The following is a 6431-nucleotide window of genomic DNA, read 5'->3' as shown; positions in this document are numbered from 1 at the left end:
AATTTTTTACATACCTGACAGCCATTAAACAGGTATTATAGGCTATAAAACAGCTGTGTGTTGTGCATTCTGATCCCTACAGATATGTGCATTAACAGTGACAGATCTAATCAAGTGTCTTCTCAGAGTGGAAAAACTACAAAGCAAGCTGTGAAATGGGATGTCAGTGCAGCGCTTCACACTGATGTGCAACTTCTGCCTAATCAGACTTACCCTGATCTCCTTAATTACAGTATGTTCTCATCCTGAGAACCCAGGATCACACTCCACAAAGGCTCTCTAGCTTTCACCGCAAGGCATAACCAGCTTGCTGCTTTCAGGGGCACATCTCACTTTGTAAAGAGCTCAGTGAAGTCTGCTTTTGAGCACCTCCTTCAAAGAGGGCAAGAGCCAACCCGGGCAGCAGCAGGCACAGGCTGCAGGATGTGACTGAGTGAAATACTCAGTCTCCAGATCAGATAAAACAAGGAAAAACTCAGTCCCAATCAACATGAAGTGAGATGTCTGAAAACAGCCCTCAGGCTCAAGGGAGGAGAAGATGTGGAGGGTCCAGTGCCAACTGGACAAGAAATGTACTGTCTGGATGCTAGGAACTGATGGAGGATGCCTTGGTTAATGAACACCTGAGCTTGGCCAGGGAAGAACAAGTAAAGTGTCTGACAGTTTGCAAGATTAACTGATTTTTTGTACAGGCCAGGAGAAATGAGCAGTACGTAAATTTCTTCTTTAGCCTATATTTATAGAATTACACAACTACTTTGATCTTTTCAAAACTGCTGTGTGCTGAGCTGCTCCTGTGAGACACAGAATATTTGTTGAGCTGGCTGAAATACAAATTAAAGGGGTCGGCTTCAGGCAACATGATTTCTCAGTCTTGGGGCTGATATTTAATTTGCACGCATTTCATATGAGCATCTCATCTGAGTGCCAGGAGCAGCATAAACAGAAACAAGCCATTGTGAGCCTTGCCTCTAATTTGAAAGCTTTCATCCAGCCAAGTCCTTCCTGTGGAATTAATGCTTTGGCAATGCTGAGTTATAGCCAAACAGGAAGGGTCACTTTCCTTTTGCTGTTAAAGCAGTTTATAGTAACCTAGCTGTATACCTGGCACAGGGATGTCATGTCAGGATCGCACTGGGTAGCATGACCAGAAGTTAGAAATGTTTTCATGCTTAAGCAAATTGTCTAGCCAAATTTTAATCCTACTTTGGACAAACCAGTTTGATTTTCTTGAATATCCTCTTGCTCCAGAGCCAACAAAGCTGTTATGCAGACATCTGTAGTATTGTTTGTTCTAAAGGTACAGTGGTGCCTCCATAGGATATTCTGTTCAGATCAGCAAGTTGTGAAAGGAGTTTTGGGGAAAGCAGGGTTATAAAACACGGCTTCCCGTGGTGTCTCCAAGGGTTTGTGCTGCAGCTGAGCTTCCACTGCAGTCTCTCCATAGTAGAGGAGTCATGATTTCACCCTCCTGCCTGGCCGCCACTTTTAATGCTGTACAGAGGAAGTTAATTACCTGACATCTGCCACTTCCAGAATTTTGCTAAAATTGGCTGAGAAATAAAAATGTCGGTGAGGAGGGAAGGGAGCTGGGGCTGAGGATGACATGCTCTGAGCATCCTCAGCTGCAGCAGCTTTCATTCAGCAGAGAGCTGCCTGGCAGTACTGTGCAGGTGTGCTGAAATATGGGTAGCAATCTAAGCTGAGCTCCCAGCTCGTGCTGCTGTCTTGGCTCACAGCGGACAAGGATTAGAGTCACACTGCGGTCTGCTGCAGAAACGGGCCACAAAGCAGGACGTGAGCTGCCCGTAGTGCATGGGCCTGGCAGAGCAGGAGCTGCACTGGAACCAGAGCAAATATCCAGGGGAGGTCTGGAAGGGGGACGTTAGGCAGAAATGGGAGCGGGATACCCGCTAGTGTAAGTAGTAACATACGGAGTTACCACCAGAGGGCACTTCGATATTGCTCTTGCTGAACACACGGCGTTTCCTAGCGAGACCAGCGCCAGATCGCCTGACAATGCACTTCCAAGCCTGAATCATTGCTGGCACAGAGTGTAAAGGAAAGCACTCAAAGGCATTTGAGAAACCGTGCATGAATGGGGATTTACTAGCAAGGCACAGAAGAGTGAGCTCTCCTTCCAGACCTTTTCAGAAATGCCTGACAGTGGGTCTCCACCCCGCACAGTCCATCAAAAAATGAGCAAAGTGTATTTAGGCTGTGGGGGGCCCACACGGGCTGGCAGAGAGGGAAAGGTTTTGCTCCTCCATCCTGCTCACAGTGCATTCGTCCTGAACGCTCTCAGCTGTGCAGCAGGAGCCCAGGGCCAGGCAGCTGTCCCAGCCTGTGCTCTGCTATTGCTCTGAGTGCTGGGGAGAAGAGATGCTGCCCTGGGAGGGTTCCTGGCTCAGCAGCCACTGAGATGCCTGCCTGCGTATCTGTGCTTTGCTTTTTATTCCAGAGTGGGCAGGGAGAGAAATATTGTTTATCTTCCAGGAGAAATTGTGTGGAATGTGTGAGGAAGAAAGGAAAGGGGCAGGATTTCAGACTCAGCTCTCAGAGCTCTCTAGTGCCCATCAGGACCTGTGCACCAAATAATGTCTGCCGATGTGAGGACAGACTTGCTGATAAAGAGTCTCGTTAAAAGGGTGAAAGAGAAAAATCTTTGTCCTGCTCTCTGCAGGAAGCCGAAGCTCAGGTGGCCCTTGTGTGCCAAGCCACAGCGTGGCCAGGAGGTAGTGAGGACTTGGAAGGGAGGCTTGCTCTGGGACGTGCCATCTCCCAGTATCTCACTCAGTGGCTGTACTGCTCTGAAGTAGCTGGAAGACCAGCAACCCACCCTATGCTTCCCAGCAGAGGGTCCCAATCTGCAGCATACAAACCTTTCTGGAAATGGAGACTGCTTGCAAGAACAGCAGCTTGTGCAGAGCAATACAACATATATATGCTCCAGCATGTAGGCACTTCTGTATGGATGGGACATGGGAAGGATGGTGAGTGGACACCATGGTGGTCCCAGTCTGTGGGGTTCTCCTGCCACCACCTGTCACACCAATGCCCTCCTTTCTGCTGTGTCTGGGCAGCCTGCCTGTCCCTACCCATGCAAGAAGTGTCACTAGGTGATCTTTAAGGTCTCTTGCAACCCAAACTATTTTGTAATTCTATGACTGGAGCTGGCTTTGCCAGGCCTAGGTTCCTGCATGCTCTTTGGTTTGCCCGACTGGTTGCAATTAGCACTAATTAGTGTCTCTTTTGACAGTGCCTTGTCCTTGACACACAATGCTGGGTGCTGGGCCCCACAAGATGACAACTATTTATCCCAGGCCACCTCCACCAGTTTCAGCAGCAAAGACTGGGGGTTGTTTTGGGCCTGCAACCTGTTGTCCCAGTGGGCCCATCTGTAGGTGTTCTCATTTGCATGGGACCTCTCTGCTTTCCTGGAGTTTCCCTGATTCTTGGTACTGAGTGTGCTGTTCCACTGCCTGGGTGGTTTTGGCTCTCCCCCAGGACCAGGGTTCCTGTGTGTTGTCACGTTTCAGACCAGGATGCCTTCAGCCTCTTTCCCATCTTCAGTGTTTCTGAGCACCGAAACCTCAGGTTACTTCCATTTCCTCTTACCTCCTAGATGAGGCTCAGCAGCACCCTTCAGGTTTTCTTTCCTTTCCTCTGACTACCTGCCTGAGGAACCCACAGTGGATGTTCATCATTATACCTCTGTTTCCATGCTGTAAATAGCAACTATGAATGTCCTACCTGAGGCTGAAGCCAGCGGGCTGGACATGCACAGGAAGCAATGATTTAATCTCTTCCAAACAGCAGCGTCATTAAAAAAATTGTAGCCAACTGTCCTTTGCCCAAATGAGCAGCTCTTTTGAAAGCTCGTATGGATGAATGATCCAAGGGAGCTCTGCTGTTGTGACACTAAACAGATTGTCTAAATTTTTCTGGGTCACTCGTTCCCATTTCATGTAAAGAATTGGTCTGGGGAGAATTGCTATGGAGTACATAGCTGAAAGGCAGAAGAGCCCAAAAGTCAGACTTCTGCTCTAAATCTAGAGCAGTGGCCCAGCTCTGCACCAAATGGGGGCCCAGTGGGAACACAGCTCCCACAGCATTGCCTTCATCATCCTCCTCTTCCTCTGGCACAGCTCTGCCAAGAGGTTGTGAACTGCATCAGCACATCCAGCTTTACCGAGCAACAGTGCTTTGGATGCCTTTATCCATGTCCAGCTCACCTGGCAGTCAGAAATGACTGTGGCACCCAGTGCGGCATCAGCAGCTGGTGGGGGCCTGGCCACAGTCTGTGGTGACGTGGAGGCCTGGTGCCAGCTGGAGGAAGCAGAGAAGCAGCAGGCATTATGGCAGCTGCAGCTGACCCCAAGCAGCTATGGAGGTATCAGGGGCAGGGCTCTTCTGTACCCCACCTTTGCCGCAGTGAGGTCAGACTGGGCAGCCTTTTGCTGCCGCAGCCCAGGATTTGTTGCACACTGTCCAGTCACCCGCTGTCAGATTTCAGGATGCATCTTTTCTAACAACCTTGTAAAAGAGAGTTTGAGTCAGACAAGAGCATGCAGGGCACAGAGAGCTGTGGCCACATGGCACAGGCTGGAATCTGTTATTTGACACAGGTTTGTTCATTTGACAAGCAGACTGAATTGCATGTGGTCTTTGCAGGGCTGGGCTGCTGCCAAACATACACTTAGAAGTGAGTCAAGGACACCTGGAAATATGAAATGCCTCACTGGGCACAGCTATGGTGTGAACTGAAAATAAGGCTTTTCCTTTATTCTTCACCTGGTTCCTTAACTCATCTCTGGAAAACTCAGTTTTCCTTTTCAAGCCACTCCTACATCTGGGATCCCTTTATCTGCAAAGGACAACAATAATTGTTTAACAAATAGAGAAGTCACAAATTTCATCCCACCTTATTAAATGATTGTTTTGTATTTCTTGAATTATTCTTTTCTGTTCCTAAATGGGAAGAAGTGTGGCTGCCTGACCACCTTGCACCTGGCTGCAGGGCAGTCCCCAGGCTTTCTCCCACCTGTCACTTCGGTAGGAGGAGGCTGATGGGGGCAGAGAGGAGGAGATGTGGATTAAGTTTACATCCACAGCTGTTCATCTCACCTGGCAGGGCAAAGCAGATGGAGATTCAGGAGCTCCCCAACTTTGAGAACTGCCCATTTTAGTAAAATCTGGCTCGCTCGATCAATCCTGACAGTGTTTGCTCCTCCCACTGGGGACCCTGGGTGTCATGGCTACACAGCTAAAGGAGACACATTAGTTACAGGGAAATCAAGTGTCCAGAGAGAAGACGAACTGGGCTTTGTCACTCAGAATGAGTAATTCCTCTTCCTCTGCCTTTCTTGCTCTCTTGTGTCATCCATATTGTGGGTCAAGGTCTTCCAGGCATCTGTCAGCACTGTGTACACATAGCAAGTGCCAACCATGTGCTTCTGCTGTGCTGCAATGCAAAGGCAGCACCTTCCTGCAGCTCCCGGCAGGAGGCAGGTGGCAGCGCACTGCCCACAGCTGCGTGATGCTCAGGAGCTGGGGCAGGCATCTGTGCACCAGCTCGACTGGGACACACAGAGCAGCAGCTGGTGAGGCATCACATTCCATCCCTCCTTGCCCAAGGGTAGAAATCACTTTCCATCTGTGCCATAGTTCTTGATTCACAGGCCAGCTCGAACTCTGGGTAAGTTATGAAGCCAAACATGGTGGGAGACAAGTCTCTCCCATCCCTGATGGGAGTGGCTGCAACAAATGTCAAGTTGGTTTCCCACCTGATGGCTATTTGATGTTATTCTCAATGTTGCTTCTGCCTTTCAAGTGCCTCTCTTTCCCCGTTTTCAGCATCTTCACATGTAAAACTTAGGGAAATAAATCTGAAGTGAAATAATTCTAATTGTCTCTACAGCTATAGAGCAGAAAGGGATCTGGACACTTAGGTTAATGATAAGCTCAGTATGAGTCAGCAGCGTGCTCTGGCAGTCAAAAGGGCCAGCCCTATCCTGGGCGTGCATGAAGCTCACTGTAGCTAACTGAGCCAAAGGTGTGACTAGCCTGCTCTGCTCAGCTGTGCTGCAGTCTCACCTTGAGTACCACGTGCGGGTTTGGGTGCCCGTAAGTCTCAGAGAGCATCCAAAGGAGGGCTGCAAAGACGGGGAAGGCTTTGAGGGCAAGGTGTAGGAGGAATGGCTGCGGTCCCTGGGTTTGCTCAGCCCAGAGCAGAGGAGGCTGAGCTGAAGCCTCATTACAGCCTACAGCTGTAACTGGCAGCTCTGCTTTCTGGTGGCAGTGATGGGGCCTGAAGGATGGGGTGAGACAGGCAGGGGTTAGGAAAAGGGTCTGCTCCAGAGGACAGTGGGCATGGCACAGGCTCCCAGGGAATGGCTGCAGCACCAAGAATGTTCGAGAATGTTCCAGAA

This window comes from Coturnix japonica, chromosome 18 (genome assembly GCF_054131305.1).
Source record: "Coturnix japonica strain WE chromosome 18, WE-NBRP24, whole genome shotgun sequence".
In the NCBI taxonomy this organism is placed as follows: domain Eukaryota; kingdom Metazoa; phylum Chordata; class Aves; order Galliformes; family Phasianidae; genus Coturnix; species Coturnix japonica.
Note: the sequence above shows the minus strand (reverse complement) of the source record.